The sequence below is a fragment of the Hippopotamus amphibius genome, chromosome 17, assembly GCF_030028045.1.
Source record: "Hippopotamus amphibius kiboko isolate mHipAmp2 chromosome 17, mHipAmp2.hap2, whole genome shotgun sequence".
NCBI lineage: Eukaryota > Metazoa > Chordata > Mammalia > Artiodactyla > Hippopotamidae > Hippopotamus > Hippopotamus amphibius.
The window spans coordinates 42,202,634-42,228,089 of NC_080202.1; the positions used below are offsets into that span (position 1 = coordinate 42,202,634).

General features: G+C 42.1%; 1 pseudogene; it reads right to left on the minus strand.

Moving 5' to 3' along the window:
* LOC130839584 (leucine-rich repeat-containing protein 37B-like) overlaps window positions 1-14,839 on the minus strand; it is a 55,025-nt pseudogene extending 40,186 nt beyond the window's left edge.
* Window positions 14,840-25,456: the final 10,617 nt, after the last annotated feature.

Genomic DNA, 25,456 nt, shown 5'->3' on the forward strand with positions numbered 1-25,456 from the left:
CAAGTGTCATTGTAATTTCTAATATTAAAAGGAATATGCTTATATTTACATGCTTCCCATTTAATTCTGCTTTTCCTAGGCCAATTCAATACCAGAAGAAGAAAAGATATCTTTCCAAACAACTTGAAAGGAAGTTACTCCTCTCATTAATATGCAATTTTAATTAATTCAATATTATACCTTCTATCACATTGACTTTTATTTGAAAATATTCACTCTTTTTTTTTTCTTTTTTAGGCGCACGGGCTTAGTTGCTCCATGGCATATGGAATCTTCCCAGGGCAGGGCTCGAATCCGTGTCCCCTGCATTGGCAGGCAGATTCTTTACCACTACGCCACCTAGGAAGTCCGAAAATATTCACTCTTGACTATAGCTATCTTACTGCCATTGATTCCAGCTTAGTCTCTCATTTCACCTGGATGGGTAGAACTGTCTTCTGACTGCTGTTTCCACCTCTACCCACTCCCTTTCTAAGCCACCCTCCACGCAATCTACCAATTAACTCTCCAAAGGTGATTCCAAACACCAGCATCACTTGTGAACTTACCAAGGACACAAATACTCAGCCCTACTCTGGACCGACTGAATCAGTAACTATGGGGGTGGAGGTATGTTTTAACAAGTCCTCCAAGTGACTGTTTCAGAGCACTGCTGTGGTAACATGGTGGCTTGGCATCTTAGCCTCGGCTTGGCCTAGATAATCTGGCTCTAATCTCCTACTCTCCCTGCTTGTACTCTACAGGTTCTCAAAGTATTTTTCCCTGTGTTTTGCCTTTCTCCCACTTTCCCTTTGCAAGCGTATTCTTCCCAAGATGTCTGTCTGATGATATCCAATGGCCCTTCAAGGTCTTGTTTAAACACCACTGCTCTAGTAACATCTTCCCTGATCCAACTTGAAATCTTTTTCTTCCCCTCTTCTGTGCTCCAACACCAACCTACAGCTCTCATTGCCCATATCCATTTCCTTTTTTAAATATAGCTATTTTTGCATCCCATTTATCCCACTTCCTCTGAGCATAAACTCCTTAAAGGATGGACTAGATCATGCACATTGTCTATCATGGTTAAAGCCAACGCTTGGACATAAAGCAAACTCAAATATTTATAAAATCAACAAATATCTGAGGGAACAGAAGGAGGAAAATGACTGTTCTAAAAGAAACATAGTTTTATTACTTCATGGTTCCCTCTTCTGTGTCTCTACAGCACTATGTCATTATGGTTTGAGCTTATATGTTTATTTTCCCTGTGGGATCGTGAGTTGCTAAAAGGAATCCTGTCTTACCCATCTTTGTGTTCACAACACTAGGCATAGTGCTTATTAGCATATTCCTTTTAAGCTTTTTTATTGATTGGCTATTTTTTTTAAAGAATGAGAATACTATGCTAACATGAAATAATTAGCTTATAAAGTATTTCATAGTAGAAGTAATGACAGGCCTAATCCACTGGCTTCAGTAGTTGCAGCATGTGGGCTCAGTAGTTATGGTGCACGCGACCTAGAGTCCATACACCACAATTACTGATCCCATGTGCCGCAAGTGATCTGCAACAAGAGAAGCCACCTCAATGAGAAGCCTGCACACTGAAATGAAAAGCCCCTGCTTGCCACAGCTAGAGAAAGCCTGAGAGTAGCAATGAAGACCCAATGTAGCCAATAAATAAATAAATAAATAAATAAGTAATCTAAACAAAACTGGTTGCCCCTTAAGGCTTTGAAAGTTTGATAATTAAAATAACTATTTTTAGTGGCATGTCAGGATCCTTATACTCACTTCCCTAAGCCTTTTATATTTGCAAGAAGAATCTGATTGCTAAACAGAATCATTACTTGGCTTAATAAGGATTAATGACATACACAGCTTTGGATGCCATGAACAAAGGACAAAAATTGAGCTTTTATAGCAAAGAACACAGTATCTACTTACCCCTAAATAAACAGAAATACTATGCAAGCATTTCCTCTTTGATAAAGGAGCTGGAGATGGAATTCCTTGGCAGCCCAGTGGACTCCGAGGGCCTGGGTTCAATCCATGGTCAGGAAACTAAGATCCTGCAAGCAGGGCTGTGAAGCCCAAAGAACAAAACAAAACAAACAAACGAACAAACAAAAAAACAGAAAAAAACAGAGGCTGGAGAGATATTTGTTAGGTGCATTTCTGATATACTTATTTAGTGTAAACATTTCTAAAGATACCAGTTAATCATCATCTTACATATTTTTAATATTGATATAATGATTCTGCACTGCAATCCTTAATAACAGTCTGTTTTTTTTGGTAACTTAATGTGTTCTGGACAATACTGTTTACATAATTCATCTGCTTAAATATTTAATATTTAAATATTAATTTAACTTAGATTAAATTATCAAAATTATGAGTTAATGGCATTCATATTAATGTAAGTGTTCTGTATTTTCTTGTCCTGTAGGTTGCAACCTGAGGTTAACTTTTTTTTTTTAACTCACTTATTGGCTGCATTGAGGCTTTGTTGCTGCATGAAGGTTTTCTCTAGTTATGACAAGCGGGGGTTACTCTTCATTGTGGTGCAAGGGGTTCTCATTGCAGAGGCTTCCCTTGTTGCGGAGCCTGGGCTCCAGGCTCATGGGCTTCAGTACTTGTGGGCTGAAGGCTCTAGAGCGCAGGCTCAGTAGTTGTGGCACGTGGGCTGAGTTGATCCGTGACATGTCGGATCTTCCTGGACCAGGGATCGAACCCATGACTCGTGCATTGGCAGGCGGATTCTTAACCACTGTGCCACCAGGGAAGTCCTGAGGTTAATTTTAACTCCTCTCATTTTACTAAGCAACTTTTTCAAACCTTTTCTGTAAAGGCCAGATAGTAAATATTTTAGCTTTTGCAGGCCACACACAATCTCTGTCGCATATTTTTCTTTCTCTTTTTTTTTCATTTACTGCCTTTAAAATATCATTTTATTACGTATAGCCTGTATAGAAATGGACCATGGGTCAGATTTGATCGTAGGTCATAAACGAAATATAAACGAGGAGCATAGGAACACATATAATAAGGTTCATACGGGAGTCTATAACTGTTCAAGCCTCATCACCACTTTTCCCCTACAACTAAAGGGGGTTTTTCTATCAATATCTTGTCTACATAATGTAAAAATTAAAAAGGAATAGGAGGTATTTATTTATTATTTTTTTGAGGTACACCAAGTTCAATCATCTGTATTTATACACATATTCCCGTATTCCCTCCCTCCCTCAGCTCCCCCCCACCCTCCCCGTCCCAGTCCTCTAAGGCATCATCCATCATCGAATTGAACTCCCTTTGTTATACAGCAACAGCCAACTGGCTATCTATTTTACAGTTGGTAGTATATATATGTCTGTGCTACTCTCTCACTTTGTCTCAGCTTCCCCTTCACCCCACCCCACCGCCCCAAACCTCAAGTTCTCCAGTCCATTCTCTGTATCTGCATCCTTGTTCTTGTCTTGTCACTGAGTTCATCAGTACCATTTTTAGATTCCGTATATATGAGTTAGCATACAATATTTGTCTTTCTCTTTCTGACTTACTTCACTCTGTATGACAGACTCTAGGTCTACCCACCTCATTACATATAGCTCCATCTCAGGAATAGGAGGTATTTAATGCTAGAGATGGGCTGGGGTCCTACACAGACTTACAGAATTGTAGAATTTTACTGCTCTTGAAAAAACTTGAAGAGATTATCTAACTTGAACCCCCTTAATTACCTTATAGATAATCTACTTATAGATAAGAACTCATAAATGAATACGATAAACTAATTAACTTACAAATACTGGAGGGATAGCAAGCCTTCAGATGAGTCCTTATGTAATTCAGTCAAATGATTGTCACTGAGAATCCTGAAAAATGAAAAGGTTATTTCTGGATCAAAATGCAAAAGAAGTACAACTATTTACTACATAGGACTAACTCCTATATGTGGAAGAAAGCTGGGTAATGGTGCCACCTAAACATCCTAATTCTTATTTAATTTAGGGATGGTGATTTCTGCTCTGTTTTCATTTAAAGCTTTCTTCTCACATCCTCCTTTGTGTCCACCTCTCTCTACCTCTCTCTCTCTCTCACACACACACACACCCCATCCATTCTTCCACCAAATCATATAGTTAATGCCTACTCTCTAGATCACCAAGTCTCTGTTAGAACCCAGCTCTGGGTTTTAACCCAGTGTTGCAGAGCTGTCCTTCCCTCCCATCTTTCCCCAAAACTTACTGGGAAGTCCCATACAGAACTCTATCAGGGCTTCAAATGAAGCCATCTGATTTTTCCCCCATTAAGAAGTTTTCGAAAGCTGAAATGTCTATAAAAGATACATAATGTAATTGTTCAGGTTAATAATTATAAAACAAATCCCCAGGTAACACCATTCATGTCAAGAAAGAATCCTGCCAGCATCCCAGAAGCCGCCCATGTGCACCTTTCCAATCACAACCCTCTCTGACTTTCTAGGGGGAACCACTATCCTGACTTTCATAAGAATTTCCTTGCTTTTTAAATGTAGTTTTGTCTTTTCTGTATCAGCCATAAACAACACACTTTGCTCTTGCTTCTTCCTCATGTAAGTGGAATGCTACTATATGCATTATTTCCTACATTGCTTCTTTCATTCAACATTATTTTGTAAAATAATGTTATTTTTGCCTGTAGCATGTAGTGTTGCGTGTCCAGCTATATGAGGCTTCTGGGTACGTGCAAGTGGCTAATGTGACTAAAGACTGAATTTTTAATTTAATTCATTTCAATTATTTCAAAATTTACATTTAAAAAACTGATACTCAATGTAATTACTGGAAACTAAGTATATTTACAACAATTTGTGTATGTGATACTACTTTTTCAACTGCAAATTTTATGAAATCTAAATACACATCAAGTATTTGTGATACAATTTTGCAACTACATTGTGATTTCATAGAGTCAGCTTGGAAAAAAAATGTAGAGACTCTTAACTTTTTGTTAACTCTAAGTTTTTTTCCCTAAAGTTTTAAAAAATATGTATGTATGCATGAATGTACGTATGTATGTATGTATGTATTTTGGCTGTGCCAGGTCTTAGTTGCGGTATGTGGGAACTTTCTGCTACGGCATGCGAACTTCTTGGTTGCGGCCTGCAAACACGTCATAGAAAAAATGTAGAATATCTTATTAATAATGTATATAATGATTACGTGTTAAAATGATATTTTGGATATAAGGGTTAAGTAAAAGATATTAATTTTATCTGTTTCTTTTTACTTTTATTTTTAAGTGGCTACCAGAAAATTTAAGATTACCTGTGTGGTTTGCATTATGATGAAGTGTATGACTTCTAAGTCTATGACTATACCACATTTTATTATTTCATTCAACTCTTGGTGCATACTGAGACTTTTCTAGTTTTTAGTTATTAAAAACAATACTGCTTTGAACATGCTTGTATTTGTATCCAGATACATGTTTGCCTGAGTTTCTCTAGGATGTAATAGGGATAGAAAATTGTTTTCCTAAGTTGTGCTACTTCAAGTTGGCAGACTGAAACATGTCAAGTCTCCACCCCTTCAACTTCCACCAAAATCCCCAGGAATGCTAGAAAAGATTTAACTTAAAAATTATAACCTTAGCTCAATGCGTGGAAACAGCTCCACAAATGCTCCCCTACCAGAAACGTCCTAGAGCTACCTACAGCCTCATCAGTTGCAACAGCAGCCTACAGCATACGTCAACCCCACATCCTTCCACCTTGATCCAGGCAGCAAAGGTGTCTTCCTCCAGATAGGAGCAATTGGTGTCAGGAAGGAGGCAAGGTCCCAGGACCCTGGAAGAAAGGTATGCACTCCCTGACTCGCCACCAGAAGGCACCTACCACCTCTGCCTTATTCTCAGGGGAACCCATTGGGAGTAACAAGCCCCAGCAGCTCATTTCACTTCTCCTCTAAAGCTGGGAAACAAAAGCAGTAGAATCTCAACTGCAAGGATGAACTGCACTCAGAAATGACCAAACAATGTGAGAAAGCCAACTCCATTAAGTACAGAAAACAAAAACAAACATAAGAGCTTATAGTCAATGCCAATGAATCAGAGTTAACACAGCACAAGAGGACCTTAGCATAGCATAATTATTATCCTCAGACAGAGGGAAGCACATAGTATATCCATGAAAAAGAATCAACTCAAGAATATACGAATTACAAGTGCTAGCAGTAATAAATAAACTCAGTATATGAGCAGCAGAAATGACAGTTAAAGAGTAAATTAGAAAACTGAGAGATCCAGCCAATGACCTGTCCAGAGTGCAGAATGAAGGGCTCCGGGATGACTCACAGTCAAGCCTGACACCTGGATCTGCCCGAGGAATGTGATGCCATTGCTTCTGCTGGTCTCACAATAAAGACTAGTAACATGCTTCGGGGAGGAGGCGGTGCTGTTAGGCACCTGTTTCTTATACCTAATAAACAGGAAGGCACATAACCAGTATCCCAAGAGTGGAGTGAGGCTCTGGTGGAGAGCCAGCACAGAAGAAACTATATAAGATGTCAAAGAATCGCCTTCCTTGCAGGCGATATTTTTTTTTTAAAGCTCTTTATTGGAATATAATTGCTTTACATTGTTGTGCCAGTTTTTGTGGTACAACAAAGTGAATCAGCTGTATTTATACCTGTATTCCCATATCCCTTCCCTCCCGCGACTCCCTCCCACCCTCCCTATCCCGCCCATCATCAAGTTGCTCTCCCTGTTTTATGCAGCAGTTTCCCACTAGCTGTGTCTTTTACATTTGGTAGAGTATATATGTCAACACTATTCTCTCGCTTCATCCCAGCATCCCCTTCGCCCCCCACCCCGTGTCCTCAAGTCCGTTCTCTACAACTGCATCTTTATTCTTGCCCTGTCACTGGGTTCATCAGTACCGTTCTTTTAGATTCCATACATATGAGTTAGCATACAGTATTTAACAGTGGTACATCCTTCAGGAGCCTTGGGGATCTGAGCACATGCTCTATTGCCTTGTGAAACTATTTCCATTGAGTTCTGCATTAAAATGTTCTGCTTTTCACTCACAGTGTCTCTTGGTCACGTATTTATATTAATTCCATCTCATAGCTTAATCCCATCTCATAAATTAATTCTTTACTCATAGGTTATGAAAATTAAAATATTACTACCTGGAAACTCTGCAACTCTCAGTTACTAAGGTGGTTCCTATTATACAGAATACAGTCACACACATTTTTAAAAGATCAGTAAAACAAAAACACAAAAGACTTTACTTCCCACAAAGAACACTTGGAGCCCTGACAATGCTTCAAAGACCCTGACCTCCATTTGAAATTCACCACGTTAGAAGGAGCAGCAGTGATGGTCAGAATCCATGTTAGGGAGGATGGTCAACAGATGGTGCTAAGATGGATTGTCTTCTCACCTCTGTTAAGTGGTGGCTTCATATCTCCATGGAAATGATCCAAAAAGACAAAACCAATCAGTATGTCCAACAATGTTTACACTAACCCTTTTCATAATTTCAAAAGTTGGAAAAAACACTCCCTCCCCATGTCACGTAACAAAATTGTATGTGTATACCATGAATGACACACAAAGGTCACAGGAAATGAAGATATATGAAAAAACTCAAGAGAAAAGTGAAGCTCATATATGCTAATTATAACTTTGAACACTGACAAGGAGTCAATAAGGACGGCGAAGAGATGGGGCTGATCCTCAACTCTTCATGGCACTGTGCTCTCTGACTGGCTGAGGCCCACATCACCCTGGTTAGAGTCTGAATATCATGTGGGACAGGGAGTAAACAAAGACTACGTGTTTTCAATTAATGCGGTTTCTTTCAGTGAAGTTGTTTGCATGACAGGAGAGTAAAACAGTTTTAAATAACAATAACAAATTCAACCTAGAAGTAGAGTGGAAACTGAGAATGAGTCAGTCACAAAAAATTTCCAAAAAAGGAGCTTCAAATACTCAATAACTGAATAACTGAAATCAAATACACTGATGTGTAGAACTCCAAATATTCATTATGACTGAAGCAAAAATTTTAAAACTATGGGGAATCAAGAGTTAAAGCCAGATATCAAACTTTCTCAAACATGCAAATATCAAAACCAGGCACGAAGTAACATTTAAGAAACATCCATGTTTAACTTCTGACCAGGGTTCTGGTCTAAGGCAATCTTCTGAATTTCACATTCATTCTTGATTCTATATTATTGACAATTATCCTTCTCTCCACCTCAGTAACTTCTAGGACACTGAGAGGCCTCAGGGTTGGTCTGCTGGTTGGTTTGACTTAAGTATGTGTATAATACAAACAGTAGGCCATACTGGAATTGATTTCCTCTCCTTCCCCTACTTTCTTTCTCTCCAAAGTATTTATCAATACTTGAAATTATATCTATCTATTTATTATACTTATATACTTATTTTTGTATATTTGTAAACCCCCTGAGAACTGGGATACTTAGGCTGGTTTATTCTTGGGCCTGTATCCCTAGCATGTAAAACAGTTGCTGGCATGTACTAGATACTCCAAAAATATCTATTAAATGAATTCAGAAAGTGACAGGTACTTTTATTTAACTATCAGATACTTTTATTTAAAGCAGGTCAACCACTTAACATCACTCATGAAGATAAGTACAGGAAAAGAAATGCCATTCTTCTTCCCTACATCTGTGACTCAATCTTCTGAGACAAGAATCCTTTGAGAATTTCATAAAAGCAATGGTTCTTGTCCCTAGAAAACTGCACTCTCTTGAACGCATGCAAAAGTGTGCATGCAATTTCCATCTGTGGATCATCCTTTTAGGGCAGAAGTCTATGAACAGAGTGGACTGAATCCAGAGGGCAGAACTTGGATGAGAAACAAAATTACATCTCAATTTTCACAAATCTCTATCTAAAATCAGCATTTCCTTCCATTTTGAATGTAGGCAACACATCACACCAGATCAGCACTATAGTTAATTTGGTCCCCAATGGAAATCACAGATCATCTGCTACCAAGTATATGTTACAGATATCTCGAAACACCATTTATTCTCATCACTACCTTAGAGCTATAATATTTATAAGACCTACCACCATATCCTGTTATTTAATGTGTTAAGAGCATATTTATTAGTATATCACAAACTTTAAAAATATTCTGAAAACTATTTCAATATAATTAGTTTGCCTTGTTTTTCTATATATTTTAACTTATTATACATTTCAAAACAAGATCCCAAGAACATAAGCTTCTTCAGGTCAGCAGAGAGATGTACATGGGGGAGCAGGAGGGAAGGTTAAGAAATTCTGCCTTGGGGAATCATTGAACCCAAGTTAGGAACCTCTGCTTACAAGGTATAAACCTCAAACTGACTTAGAAATCTTCAAACCTTACCAGACTCATGTTATAGTGTATCACCTCCCAAACACATGCTTTTTAAAAAATTAATTTTTAATTTCAATTTATTTTTAAAAAATATGTAATATATATTCACATGGCTCAAAATTCCAAAAATACATAGCACACGATCCAAACTTTTTCTCTTACCTCTGTCCCTCAGTCTACCACCCCACCTCCACTCCCCAGAGGAAACTAAGTTATCTATTTCTTGTGCCAGATGACTTTCATTTTTCTTACAACTTTGGGAAATAAAATCTCCAACTTAGATGCTATCATGGGAAATATAAACTACATATAGTATTTAGGAAATCTGTAAATTAAAAAAATTGTCTGCTAGTGTCATTTTTTTTCCCTCTAATATCCAATAAGATATCAGACTAAGGGGGCACCTCTTTAAGAGCTGTCATAAACCCTATTCTTAGGTTGACTGTTAGGTCTTTTATTATTAATTCAGAAGTCATGTATGACTTGTCTATTCAAGTTGAACTAATGATATGACCACAAACTGTCATGAAAAATTACTTTGAACGTGTTTTTCCAAATTCATTTGTGTATCTAAACTGACTTTTTCTACAAATGGATATAAAAAATAGTAACAGAAAAAGGGCAAAGGACAGACAATTCAGGGATAAAATACAAATGTTCAGTAAACATACAAAATATTTAAATTCACAAGTAATCAGAAAAATTCAAATTCAGATGGGACCCTTTTTAGTCACCCACCAGATCAGCAAGAAAAAAAAAGAAAGAAAAAAAGGAGAGACTATCAGTGGTGAAAGGGTGTGGGGAAATGAGAGTCATCACAGAATGTTGACTTGGCGCTTAAGCTGACTCAACCTTTTTGAGGGCAATGAAAATTTTATATCTACAGAGTCTTCACACCAACAATCCCAGTTCTAGATAACGATTCTGCAGAAATATTTGACCAGGTTCACAAAGATGCAGGTACAAGGACAGTAACTGCATCGATGCAGTAACAAGAAAACTGGACATAATCTAAACATCCTTCAAGGGGGGCATTATTAAACTGTGATACATTCACACTATGGAATACCATGCAGGAGGTTAAATGAATGGACTAACCACCTATGTACCGGGAAGGAAAGAAATCTACCAAGGTGAGTCAAAAATTATCTGCACTCTGGCTGTAGAAATTCTATCGCCAGAGAATGGATAATTTTTGACTCACCCTCCTAAGACATAGCATGAAGTGAAAGTCAAGTTGCAGGAGATTATCATTTATGTAAAAAATAAATTAAAATCACACGGCAAACGTATGTTCTTACCTTAAATATGCATTTACTCAAATATATGGAAGAGTCTGCAAGATATATACTAAACTCAAAGTCGCATGGGTGGGGGATTAGGGCACAAGGAGGGTTTTCACTATACCTGTTATTTCATTTTTACATATTGAGAAAATAATGTATTACGTGTATAATGGAAAAGGACTTTAAATTGGCCTTTACTGATTTTAAAGAAGGCCTGCCAAATTTAATTTTCTAAATAAACACAGAATTTCAATCAGTAGGTTGCTTTGGGATACGGAGGGGGAAATACCTTTTCTCACAGCTATTGACCTCAAAATTCTGGACCAAGAAGGATCTTACAATGCAGTTAGCTCTTTGTAGTCATATCTGGAGAGAATATACTCACAGTGTCTCAGTCCAACGGTATGCCTTCCATACATTTTCATCAATGTGAGAAATAGAGTTTCCTTGGAAATTTCTGTGAAGAAACACAGTTCATATCCTTGAATTGGCATGAAAAGAATGAGGAGAATAAGTAAAAGAATCATGGCCACCTTGTGGGGAATATTCAAGTGCAGAAGAGACCAGTTTTCTCATTCCCACAGCTTCTCAGCTGCCCAGTGTGCACAATTAATAAAGACCTAACATGAGGCCCCTGGCACAAACAACGTGGCCTCTCCTCAGAACCTGAACTTCCTCTCTGTCCAATTTCTTGGATACATAATGCCAGTTGCTTTGAATGTAAGTCTTTTTTTCCCCAAAATCACTTATGTGTCTAAAATGACTTCTACCAATCAATGAGAAAAATGGCAAACACTGATCAATATCAGCAGATAAATATAAAGAAATCCTATGCCAGGCAATACCAAAGGTTTGGTTAGTGCCCTCAAACTTACTCCACGTGTTGGAAGGATAAGGGCAGTTAGAACTTGGAAGGACTAATATGAAAACATCTCTTAGACATGTTGCATAGGGAAAAGCACAAAGCACTGAGCAAGGAGTAAAAGTATCACCTCATTAGGGGAACAAAGGCAAAGGAAAGAGGTTGGAAGGAAGGACACCATCAAAATAGTAACAGGAGTTACCTTATTGGTGGTGGGAAGATGGGGTACAATTTGCACATCTCATCCTATATACTTCTGTGACTTTTTTTTTTTTTTGTTATGAGAATGTACCTGAGAATTAGACATGTTCAAGAGAAGCTGTTAAAATGTCGGAGGTTCAGTTTCAACCACTCATTCAGTGGATGGCTCTGAATCTTTACCTTTAGCTTTGTCCTCTTCACTCAGCAACAATGAAACTATTCAGTCTATATGCACATTCTTCAGGGGGCTCAGAACGAACTCAAAACAGATACCTCTCTGCCCATCTGCCTAAGGGACATTTCCACTCAAACAGAGCATTCTGGGTGCTTTCTGATCACCAGTAATAGATGCCTAAAACTGATCTCCTCTCCCTCACACTGACTCTACTTCCCCACTGCTGTATTTCCACTGTTACACCACCATCATTCTGCCCTTCAACACACATGATTTTCCTCTTTCCTGTATACCCAATCCTCCAACTCTAGTCAGTTACTACATCTTGTCAGTTCTTCCTCTGTAGTGCTCTCAGAATTTTTTTTCCACTCCCATCTCAACGATTCTAATTCAGCCCCTTCTCACGTTACTCGTAGATTTTGCTAGAGCATGTTATTTGGTCTCCCTGAATCAAGCTTTCCCCTCTAGATCACTCTACATACGGAATCTAAAATCATCCTCTCATTCTAATCATTTGTCTCTCTGGCTTGAAAACTTTCAGTGGCCCCCCATATCTTAGAGCATAACTTTCAAACCCCCATTGCAGAGAGCCAGGGTTTTTCATAATCATATCTTTCACTGCTGCCTAACCCAATTCTTTACAACCAGATGGATCTACTAAACCCTGATCATCCCTGCACTCACACCTTTGCCTACATTGTACTCCCTGTTTTTTCTCTAAAAAATCATAGCCAACCTTCACATCCCAGCTAAAGTTTTAGCCTATCCATGCAGATTTCTGTGACCCCCACACCTCAGTAATTACAGGTTCTGGTGAATTACAGCCCCTATCTGTATCTCTTTTAATACTTTAGTATATATTACCTCCCTTTTAAGGCACATCCCCTTTCTTTCCACTTGGCATTGTCATGTTCTGGAGACAATGCTGGACTTCTGTGGCTCCAACAGTACTTAGCCCTGGGGTGGGCACAAAATGGGTGCTATAAATAGAAAGCTAGGGGACGAATATGACTTCGAGATATAACTGAGAGATTCAATAAGGATAGCTAACACTAAAATACATGGAAGGCACTGATATAAGAGCTTCACCTGTATTAACACGTGTAAATCTCACGACAATGCTATGAGATGATGACTGCCACAGTCCCCACTTTACAGATGAGGACATGGAGTCACAAAGCTAATCAACAACAGACCTGGGTTCAAACCCAGGCGGCCTGGCTCCGGAATCTCACTCTTAACCACTCTGTGGTATTACCACCAACGGGGTGGGGAGAGGCACATGTTGCTGTAAAGAGGATGCAGCAAAGGTGGGAGAAGAGTCGATGTTAAGGAGTTAAATACTGGAGTAAAAAATGGAGAAGGAAAAAGAATAAGGGCAATGATAAGCAGAAACCTGGAGAAGAGGGAACAATAGCAAGAAGGAGAATGAAGATAAGCAACATTGACAAACAAAAGGTAGAAACGGAAAGTCAGTCAACATGGGTTGGGGAGATGAGGAAGACCCAGGAAGACCTCGAAGAAAGGCTGCCATGTCAGGCAGGATGCAGAGAACAAATGAGGAAAGGGATTCTTACACGGTGGTGAAGATGCCCTTGTAGGTGTTGGGCTGTGGCTCAGGCACTCTGTGGAGCTTCTGCTTTGGGCTGAGACCCACACAGGACAGCGTCTCATCTTTGCAGGTACAGAGCTCACATATGTTGATGTCTGTGGTGGCATTCTGTTCTGGTTGCTTCTTTTGGGGGGTATAGTTTACACCCAGGAAGACCTGTGGATACTGAATCCTGAGTCGAAGGAAAAAGAACTGTCTCAGATGGACTTGGTTGCTGAGAAATGGTACCTCCCAGGTCCACAGGGATAATGGTGACTTGAGGCAGGGTTGGCTGTGCAAGCGTCACCTCAGGGTGTTTGGGAGGTGGGGCTGGAGTTTGCAGCACGGCTGTAGAATATCCAGACTCCATGGAAGGCTCTGGAGTTATGGTAGGTTCCAGGTCCAGGTCCAAAGTTTTCGCTGTGACCCTGGGTGATGTTGGAGGCTCAGCATGAGCCTGATCTGGTGCTGGAACCGGCACCTCGGGATGCAATGGAGACTGAGCTACAGCTGCCTCTGGAGGCTGAGCTTGGGGCTGCTGTGTGGTTGGAGAAGGTTCAGCCTCCGTACTGGATTCTGGAGTTAACATAATTTCCAGGTCCAAAGGTTGAACTGTGACCTCAGTCAAGGTTGGATGTGGAAGCTGAACCTGCTCTGGACTTGGAAGTGTCACTTCGGGGGATGCTGCTGGAACTGCACTCTGCTGCAGGACTGTGGAACGTTCAGCCTCTGTGGTAGGCTGGACTGGCAATGGTTCCACTTCTGTAGGGGGCTCTGATGCCTGAGCCTGAAGCTCCTGTTGTGTGGCAGAAGGTACCACCTCCTTAGGAGGCTCAGGAGGTATATTCGAGCCCCGCTGGGGAACCGGAGACTGTGCTGGAGCCTCCTGCTGCACTGGAGGATGTTCCACCTCTTCAGTGGGCTCTAGAGTTAAAACAACCACCAGATCCAAGGGTTTAACTGTGATATTAGGCAACACTGGATGTTGAGCTTCACCCGGACTTAGAGGTGAGACTGTCACGTCATTAGGTACTGAAGGTGGAGCTGCAACATCTGTAGGGGCCTCTGGAGGCTGAGTTGGGGGCTCCTGCTGGACTGGAGAAGGTTCAACACTTTCAGACGTGGTTGGATGCTGATCTGAAACCTCTTGCTGCACTCACAAAGGTTTCCCCTGCTCAGGGGACACTGTGAACTGGGCTGAGGCTTCTTGTTGGGATGGAGAACTTTCAACCTCATTAGTGAACGCTGGAGTTACGGCAAGTGCAAGATCCACAGGTTTAATGGTGACAGGGGGCCGCTGCAGAAGCTGAGCTTGATCCTGACCTAGAGGAGAAACCATTGTTACGTGATGCTCTGGAGAGAGAACTACAATCGCATTAGAGAGCTCTGGAGTCTGAGCTGGGGTCTCCTCTTGTGCTGAAGGTTTATTATGTGTAACAGCTTCTGTAGCTTGGGCTGGCAAAGGTTCAACCTCAGGTGGCTGTGGAGGCAGCGTGGGGGCCTCGTGCTGGGCTGTAGGAAATTCTGCACTACTAAGGGGCACTGAGGGCTGAGCTGAAGGCTTGTGCTGAGTTGGAGAAGGTCCCACCTCTGGAGTGGGTTCTGCTGTTATGCTAAGCTCCACATCTGCAGGTTTGATGGTGATAGTGGATACGTTTGAATACTGAGCCTTATGGTGACTTGGAGGTGAAATGGCCATTTCATAAGGCTCCGGAGACTGAGCTGGCTGTACCTGTTGAGTTGCAGAAGGTTCCACCTCCCCTGCAGAAGGTTCTGGAGGCTGAGCTTGTTGCTCCTGCAGCGTTGCAAAAGGTTCTGTCGCTGCTGGAAACGGAGCTGAGGCTTCCTCCTGAGTTGGAGAAGTTTCAGCTTCTCCAACAGACTCTGCAGGCTGAGCTGGGGGTCTCATGCTGGGTTAGAAAGGGTTCAGCTTCCTCACTAAGCTCAGAAGGCTGCGTTGGTTGCTCCTCTTCACTTGGAGAAGGCTCAGCTTCTGCAAGAGGCTCTAGAGGCTGACCTGGGCTTTCCTGCTGGGTTGCAGAAGATTCTGTCTCCTCAGGATGCTCGGGAGGTGGAGCCAGGGCCTCCTGCTGAGCTGGAGGAAATTGAGCTTCCATAGTGGCCTCTGGAGTGATGGTCAGTTCCAAATCCAGAGGTTTAAGTGTGACACTGGGAACGTTTGAATGAGCGTGATGCTGAATGCCAGCTAGGGATGCTGCCTCATCACTCACTGGACTTTCAAGTACATACTCGGTGGGGTATCCTGGAGCTTGAGTCGGGCCTCTTGATGGAGTAGGGAAGGTTGAAACTCCTGAGGGAGCTCTAGAGGCTGAGACGGAGGCTCCTGCTGGAGTGGAAGTGATTCTACCTCTTCAGTGGGCTCTGCAGTTTCATCCTGGACCTCTGCCTGGGGTGAAAAAGATTCAACCTCCTCGGGGGTCTCTGGATGACGAAGTTGGGCCTCTTGCTGGGATGCAGAAATTTCAGCCTCCTCAGGGTGCTCCGGAGGTTGCTCTGAGTTCCCCAGAAAATCCGTAGGCAGGCTCTCCTCAGGGTAAATGGTATCCATACCGGAAGCTACATAATCACCCTGCAACTGTTGTTCTAGACCCTGAGTTTCATTTTCTAACTGGCCTGTACTTCCAACAACAATTTTAGCAAGCTGTCGATGCTGAACGAGATCCTTCTTCAGGTTTGGGGCTGAATCAATGAACTTCGTTGGTTTTGAGCTCTTACTACCTAGAAGAGGAACAAGTATTTCAAATGATTGGTGACCTTCAGCCTGATCTAGACCTATGGTTTTGGTGTTACTTTTGCATCGAAAAGGCAGAACCAAGGCCTGATTCTGTTCCCAGTCCAGCACTGGAGCCGCTGCTGGGAGCTTTTGCTGCTGGGTTAGCTTGTCATTCAGATCCTGATGTGGAACAGCAAACTGATCTGGCCCTGCGAGCAGCTCTGCAGCTGAATCCGGGTTTGGGTGTGGAACCAAAGTCTCAGTCAACTCGTGATGAGGCAGCGCCAGCATCTGGTCTGGAGAGGAGGACAAGTCATTAAAGCCCCCAGACTCTGCCGGGGGTGTAATCGCATAGGGCGATTCAGGAGGGGGGTCTGAGGAGTGTGGAGACCAAGGTTCACTCAGCCCCGGGGGGTCGGAGGTCCACTGGACAGGATCCAGGGCCCACTCCAGAGGCTGAGCTGCCTGGACCAGAAGCCACAATGGTTGCCACATGAAGACAAGCCATGGGAACCAGAGGCACATTGGGGACATGCTATGCGGAGGCTCCCAGGCACAGCGACCCAGGCCAGTGGGGCACGGGCGCTGCACTCTGAGCAGAAGCCAAAGCATTATGAGATTTCCGAGACACACAGGCACCCCTCCCCTGCCTCACGACCCACACTTTATTTATGACACCCTTAGTTCCACCACCTTCCTTAGGTTCCAGCAGAGATCCAATCTGAGCAACCAGAGGAAGCCTTTTTCCCAGAGTCACCAGGGTGCAAACCATCCTTCCTCTAGCAAAGGCAACAATTCCCTCCTGCTGGGGCCTCTCCCCAGTCCCCCCTGACCAGCCCTGCACCATGAGGCAGGATTTGGGCAGCCCAGGGGTGGGGGGAGGGGTTGGGAAGGATGTGGAGCTTCTCAAGGAAGCCACAGGGCCTGGCATGCTGGGAAATTCAAAAGTGCTAGTCCAGTTCTGGCAATTTGAACGCTTCCTCCTCAAAGCTCCAGCCTGAAAGACATTCTTCCTCCCCTTGGCCACACCACTGACAAGAAGAGTAGCTGACCTGCAAAGTGAGCACCAGTTAGGGTGGCGGGAGGGCAACATACCTTACAGTTAGTGACTCTAAAATGTTGCCATTTCCTTGAAACTCTCAGTATCTACGTCGGATTATTAATTCACCACTCTATTGTTATCAGTTACCCCTGAATCAGTGATGACTCCAGAATTTCTGTAGCAGGGTTTGGAGCAAGTGAACAATTCATCCTGGGAAAGAGAGTTGAAAACCAAGTGAAGGGCCCTTTGCATTAGCATGGACTCCCCCCATCCCACCTTGTCTCAACACAGCCATTAGTCGAGAAAACCTGACAGTGTCACTTTTCAGAGGTCTGTGCTGTGTGCACACATGGAGACGACACTGAGGATGTTAAAGTTAGCATGTTAAAAAATTTCGAGAAAATTCCTAGCACCCAGTTGATTTTCTTCCATCCTTTTAAGAATCTATTTAATTTTAGTCCTTTTTAACTGTCTGTCACAACCTCTAACATCTACACTCCAAGACACAAAGAGCTTCATCTTATTCCCAGTGTCTAGCACATGATGGTTTTTAAGTGGAATTGATTCCAACATGGGCCTCATGTAAGAACGGGTCTGTTGTATTTGAATGTGAGTTAGGGATTTTTTTTTTTTTTTAATTTGCTTATTTGTCTCCGCTGGGTCTTTGTTTTGGCACACAGGATCTTCGTTGCCACGTGTGGGATCTTTAGTTGTGGTGTTGCAGAAAAAACTGATCCCACGAGAAACCAAGCACAACACTCGGAGAGTTGGAGAACTCAGGTTTATTGAGCCGGCAGACCCAGACGAGCTAACGCTCCAAAATTCTGGGGCCCCGTTTCAGGGGAGTCTTCTCCTTATATAGGTTAAAACATACAGCTATAATTGGTACAAACCGATTGGCTACAAATTACTATAGGTCAGGGGCAGTTACAGAGCGCGGGAGTTGCCATGGGTTACACACATAGTAGGGGGTCCTAACAGGAACTTGTAGGAGCAGGACATTCCATTCCTATCAGGACTAAGGTCACAATTTGCATTGTCACATTGGTTGCAGGTTGACGTTAATGGTCACTTAACAAGTCTATGTGCAAAGGGTCTCAAACAAAGGCTTGGGGTGGGTGCCTGAGAGCGAGAGACAGTCTTCCCTTATCTGATCACTCTTAGTAATTCACTTTACTGTTTCACTGAGAGGGGCCAGCAGGCCTTTGCAAGATAGAGGAGAGGAAGCAACTACAAGTATGGGAGTTTCAGTTTCCTCATCAGTGGCATGTGAGCTCTCCGTTGTGGCATGTAGGTGGGATCTAGTTCCCTGACCAGGGATCGAACCTGGGCTCCCTGTGTTGGGAGCACAGAGTCTTAGCCACTGGATCACCTGGGAAGTCCCCGAATTAGGGATTCTTACCTGGGGATGTGCTCCAGCAAAGAGAGAGTAAGGAAAGCAAGAAGAGAAGAGAGCCAGGAAATAGTCCGGCCCAGGAAGCAGGGAGGGGAAGTTGCAGGATAGCAGCTGTGTATCCAGCACTCACTGGAGGACAGAGCCTGGAAGAGAGGGCGCTGCAGGAGGTGGGCACCTACTGCTAAGCCAGAGCCTGGAGGAGAACAGAGGAGGTGAGAATGGCCGACAGAACAGGGAGAGCCCGAGAGGAAATTAAACCCCTGGGGTCACAGGAGGGGAAGCGAATGTAATGAGTACATGATTAAGCTCTACGGTGAATAATATTTACAGTCACAATTCTGTAAACAGTATTTTTTTTTGGCCATGCTGCGCAGCTGGCAGGATCTTTGTTCCCTTACCAGGGATTGAACCGGGGCTTGGCAGTGAAAGCGCTAAGTCCTAACCACTGGACCACCAGGGAATTCCGTGTAAATGCTATGAATTATCTGGAAACAGTGACATAACTAAACCTCAAGAATGGACTGGGGGTAGTGGTGTAAGAGAACTAACTCCTCACTGATGTTACTAGGAATTCAATAGCCAGGGTCTAAAATGGATAAATCAAGAACTAGATGTGCAAAGAGATGTGGAGAAAAGCGCCAGAAGATTCAGCTACAACCTGCTCTGTAGAAGTAACCAGGCCCAGTGAGCTGGCTCAGGAAGGTGGGCAAGGAAGTGGCCTGGGGCAGGGAACTGCTGTGGGTCATTGTGTTTCATCACCATTTCATTTCACTTGGTACCATCTGAACTGTAAACTATGCATATGATACAATTTTATTGTTGTTTTTTAGTTCAGTATTTTGTGATTTTTTTCCCAATAAGAGGTATAATTGACAAATAATTTAAAAATTTAAATCCATTTTTGTCGGGAGCCGTCTGGACAAGCCAATGCTGTGACAAGGTCACCAGGCTCCACGGAGGACCGCAAAGCGAGAACTCCTTGGAAGGGCATTTCGTGGCAGGAGGATCTCAAGGCGACCTCTCCCCAAGGACAGGCCCCAGACCATCTCCACCCATTTTACATTCTGCTCTTTGTTTCTTTGTAACACTATGCTTACCACCCACTTCCCCTCCCTGTTTCTCTGTCCCCAGGTAAGAACCAGGGTTTGACACATTCTTTCTCTGTGTCTGCCCCACCAAGTCCCCTCCCACCACTCCCAGGCTACTAAATGCTGGAGAAAAGGGAGGGGTGGCTCTTTTTGCAGTGCTTATGATTGCAGCAGGCATAAGTATAGACATAGACATCAGGCCTAGGTATGGGTGCTAAGGGCTATAGTTTGCTTACATATAAGATTAAGAAGCTATTTACATATGCTTACCTCAGAGTCACAAGGTTTGCAAGCCAAACCTGAGGAAAGAAAGAAACTGGTAGATGCTGAGGGAAGATATGCTTTGCCACAAAAGATTTTTTCTGAGATATGTTTACTGTATAAACACACAAAGCTCTGACAATAAAGAGAGATCCTGCATCGCTGACACAGGCCTCCCCGTCTCCTCCTTGGGCCCACGCCACTCATCCCTTGGGTACTCCTGGACCCGCTGGAGCTGGACTTCAGCAGGTGGTGCCCGAACAGGGACCCAAAGGGTAAGTATTCTCTTGCAATTGTTGGGGTGGCTAGGACTCCACCTGGGTGCTGCAGACCCCCCTGCAGAGATACGCAGGGTAAGTGAAGGGTGGATAGTTTAAAGTATCAGAACTTGAGACGTTAAAAAGGACCCTATAAGGGAAACATATAAGGCATAATGGGAAAATCAGAATCTAAAGAGAGACAGCTCTTTGTAGATATTATGAAACATATGTTATCAAAAAGAGGAGTTAACGTCTCCAAATCTACTCTTTTATCCTTCTTTTCTTTCGTACAAGAGCAATGCCTCTGGTTTCCGGAAGAGGGCACTGCTAATTCAGAAACCTGGGCTAAGGTGGGAGAGCAACTGACAACTTATTATAAGTTTCATGGGCCGGAAAAGATCCCTGCTGAAACTTTTTCTTTATGGGGATTGATAAGAGACTCTTTCGATCCCATCCCAGAGGGGGAAGGTGCCCATCAGTCAGGGGCCTTCCCAGGGCGGGAAGGTACCCACCAGTTAGAGGCCTTCCCAGAGGGCGGAGGCCCTGTGACAAACTCTGGTGTGAATGTGTGTGTGAGGGAGCGCCCTGCTTCGTCCTCGTTCCAGGGCGATTGTGTGGCTCCACGGCCTTCGTGGCTACGGAGTCCGAGTGGGCCCTAACCTGCGGTTCCGTGGTGACCTCATATGGCTCAGGGTGGTATCTGTCTCTGGGGGACCAGTCCCTCTCTACGAGTCAGGTTCAAGTGGGACTCTATAGCACCCGCCAAAGCTAAGAGGCACCTAAGCTCCCCACGGGGACACGGCCAGGTGGGCACCTGAGTGGCCTTCTCTTCGGAGGGGACACCCACCCTTGTTTGTCTTTGCGTCACCGACACGGGGGGGAATTGGTTACTGATTTGATTTAGCAATTGTGCAAGTCCAAACGGCCCTTTTGCCCTAGGGACCTCCACCAAAGTTTTCTTAAAATTTTAAGGCTCACTCTCCCCTTCCGTCAGCTGACTCTTTGAGCCGACTGATTGAGAAATTAGGTTTTCCCCAAAAGACTTGCCCCTTTTGCCAGACAGATCTGCACCTCTCTCTCTAGGTCCCCTGGGCCGGTCCGTGTGGAGCGGTACACTCTGACATGTTCTTGTATACTTTTGGATTCTCATTATGAGGCCGCCTTCCTCTGTCAGCTTTCCTTCATAATCCCCTGATTCTCCAAGGATTTCAGGCTCTTCCCTTAGGCGAGGAGTACGCATACTGCTCCTCCGCCTGCTCGGTGCCCTCGAGAGGGTCTGTCACCCCAGACCCCCCTGGAGCCCCGCCTGAAGTTATTCCTCTGCGAACCCCATTACAAGGGATCGCCTCCTTGCAGCTCCGTCTCCCTGAGACATTTAATGATTAGGGCCATCTTCAGGGAGGCACGTAAATCGTGCTGTCTGGGAATACTGGGCTTTCTAGGCGTGGCGACATCAGCACTACTTAGGTTGTAAGGCCCTAAGACAAGGCCCTTTACGTGTGCACCCCTCTCCTTCCTGGTCAAAGAAAGAAATTACCCTTGTCAACAAAGGGGAGACAAAGTCATCTTAGGAGGAACTTGCTTGTACCTTTGAGAGGTGAATGAATGTCTTATCTGGTCATCTAAAGAATACTTCTCTCTGCTATCCTTTTAAATGCAAATTAAAAAATTAAAATTAAAATAATTTAAAACGACTTGTCAAAGATAAATAGAAATGCTAAGTGTCTTTTCTGCAAATAGTAAAAGGGTTTAGCCATCTAGATAGGTGACCTCGATTTGTTCCATCTGCTAGAAGCCAATTTAAATCCAACCCTTTGTGACTGATGGCGTTCGTGTTGTACCTGACTCAGTACTGAAATTTTAGAATGAGAATTATGAGGCCTCTGTGTTTGTGTGTGTGTTCGTGTGTATCTATGTGTTTGTTGTAGGTGTATGGTATTGCCAAAAGAATTCATAAAAGAGCTCTAAATTGGCTTTAAGAAAAATTAAGTGCTTATGAATACTCAGAAATAGAAAATAGTCTGGCCAGAATGAATTTCAGGTTCATGACACCTGGAAATTTCAGTACTAAACTGATATATGATATTAAAGATGGCTTAAGCTAATTGGTTTGATTACTATAGACATGTTTTAGAGTCATCAACATTAAGCATAATTTTTATATAAATTTTAATTGTGCCTAGTTGTAATATAGGCTAAATAAGGTCTTGTGCCTGTTACAAATTTGTCAGTGTGGAAGGTAGCCTGATGGAAAGAAACTTCTAAGGAAAGAAAATGTAAATGAGATAAGAGCTTTTAGATAAACTCTGTCAAGAAGAGTCATGCTTTAGGAATATCTACCTAAAATAGTCTCTCCAGATCCTGGTAACTTGAAATTCTGGAGTTGCCCTAAATTGAGTGATGAAAGCTTATTGACCAGCTGGATCATTCCCAAATAAAATAAGATACTGAAACATATATTACTGAACATCGGCTTCCTTTTACAGAGAGACAAAAAGATATTTAGGACTATTGATAAATATGCCTGGTGCCACGTTCTGTAAAGAAAGCCAATGTGTTTAGAAAATATCACTGGTATTTCTATTCACCAATGTACAGAATGCTGTCACAAGGGACAGTTCATGGTGGCTTAAGGAAAGCAGGATGTGTGTTTTCAGTAAAGAAAGCCTGAGGCATGGAATTACCTTTTATTAAGGGAAAAGAAAGTAGGTCTGACTTACAGGTGACTGAATGGGAAATAAAGTAATGATACGGAAAGTGATAAGAAGGTTTGTGGAAAGTGGACCCTGAGAAAAGAGTTTTGTGCATGATCAGGATTGACTAAGTTTAGATAAATTTAGTTGAGTAAATTAATTTGGAAAGTAAGCTGGTGCAAAACTTGAATTTGGTTTTTCTCTCTGTTAAGAGGACAAGTTTTCTTAAAATGTTGAACTGCCCTTTGATAAAAGATTTTATGTTTCCTTACCTTTTAAGTAATCTGTTCTTGCTACTTTGGCTAAGTGACTGACTATTGTTTCACAGTTACCTGTGAGCCTATCCGATAGAGTGTTCTAAACCTTTTTTTTCCGGTATTTTGGACAAAACTTCCTAAAACAAATTCTGATGAAATCCTTTTGACCCCTAGCTAACTTTGGGATGCTTCAAAGGGCCCCTGAAACATCCCAAAGAGAGATATAAACTAGGTTCATTTGGTACATTAAGTTACATAGGAAGTATTGTCAAATGAATAAATGTTAGATTTTAGTGCATGGTAACTGTTATTAATATAGATATTCTGGAAAGTATATGGAGTTCCTAAAATTCTGATATGTCCCCCGGTAAAATGTTATCAGTCATAATTCTAGTTATTTTCTTAAAATATTGTATGACACAACAATAACCAAATTGATTGACCTTGCATTCAGATTTTAAACACGCCTTCTTAAGCCTTATGTCTTAAGACGCTTCTGGCTTTATTCTGATGCCTTCTGGCTTTATTCTGATGCCTTTGCAAAATGCTTCCTCTTCAAGAAGATTTATAAAAAGGACTTTTGGATAAATACAATTTTCTGACTTTCAGACCATAATGCTAAACGGGGTTTAAAAAAAAAAAAATTGAAGAATCCTAATGAGAAACGTGATGGCTTCATAAGCTGTTAACAAAAGGATGTTACATAGGACTGAGTAAACTGGTGAATATGGTTATAAATTTTATGGTTTCTATCTAAAAATTACTGGTTGAAATCTGTTTTCCAGGTATAAGGAAAACCATCCCTTCAAACTAATGATTTACAATAATTTGATAGTTTGTACATTTGTAAGCAGGATTGAAACATTTATCTTTTCTCTCTCTGTTCCCTCCAGACACTGAAAACTCTTAGGTTCCCAGCAGCTTTATCAGATAAATTAGAAAGGCTACCTCACTAACAGGTATAGAAAACTCAAGGTATTTTGGGAACCTTGAAAAGGGAGGAATTTACCTACATTTGTTAGGCAAAAATCTGTGATAAGCCCAAGCCCCTGGCATGGCTTTCTTAGCCCTGAAAGGTCTTTTAAAAGTCCAGCCTGAGGCTCCTTATAAAAGTTTCACCAAAGCCAAAAGCCTATATGATCAATTCTAGTTCCATAAATTAAATGATCAGGCCAAGTTTCTTTTGAGACCAGACTTATTTTGCAAACAAATTAGCATTAATCTGGTTATATCTGGTAAAAATGAAGGTAATTTTAGAGAGAAGAAGATTATGTTTCAATAAATATTAAATGCCAGTTTTGCTGATGGAGGTCTGTATTTACTAAGATTCACTCCCTGGAAAGTTCCTTGCTGTTGCGCTATAGTAACGTAAAATCCAAGAAAGCTTTTAAAAGGACACTCTAAGTTTGTTTCTGAAGCTTATCTCAGTAATCTCTCCTTGGATGATTATGGATACTAAAAGGACATAATTTAAAAGACAACCTGCAACCTAGACGGAAGGACACTTATCAAAGGAGAAACTGCACTCACACTAGGACGAGAAGAAGCTGACATCAGAAGTAGACAGCTAGCCCAAGATGCTGGACCTGACTCATGAACATTTATAATATTTTCTTGACTTCTTGGACCTTTCACATGTTTTTCTATCGTGGGCACAATCCTATGCTAATTTTGAAAATCAACCCAGTTGTTGGGTTTGCGGCCAATTACCTATGACTAGTACTTTTGGGTTGCAAGGCTCTAATTGGTTGGCCCTTAGGAAGTTTGCTCTAAAAAAAAAGAGAGAGAGAAAGAAAAAATTATAGTCCTGTTCGGGGATCCCCTCGCCTGGCCAATTAGTAATACCTGTTCAGATTTCTGCGATTTTCACCCACTGTGAAGCCTTGACCTCTTCAAAACTGGTTTGGCGTGGGAAACTCGTGGCTTAAGTATTTACTTGTAATGCTATTGACGCTACTAGCTATATTATTTGTGTTTTGCCTGCTTTTCAAGATTATTGCTTCTCGTATTACCGAATGTGTGACTGACTGCCAACAAAAATGATGATGACTAGGCTACTTGAAGCAGTTGATCAAATATATAGTTCTGTATGTGATCAATGATTGTAATAGTGTACCTCTGGATATGGGAAGATGCAACAAGAGGGAATTTTTCCTGGACCCTAACAGATTAGGGGTACAGGTGGTCCAGAGAGCTTTGGCTTTTGTTACAAAGACCTAGCCCAG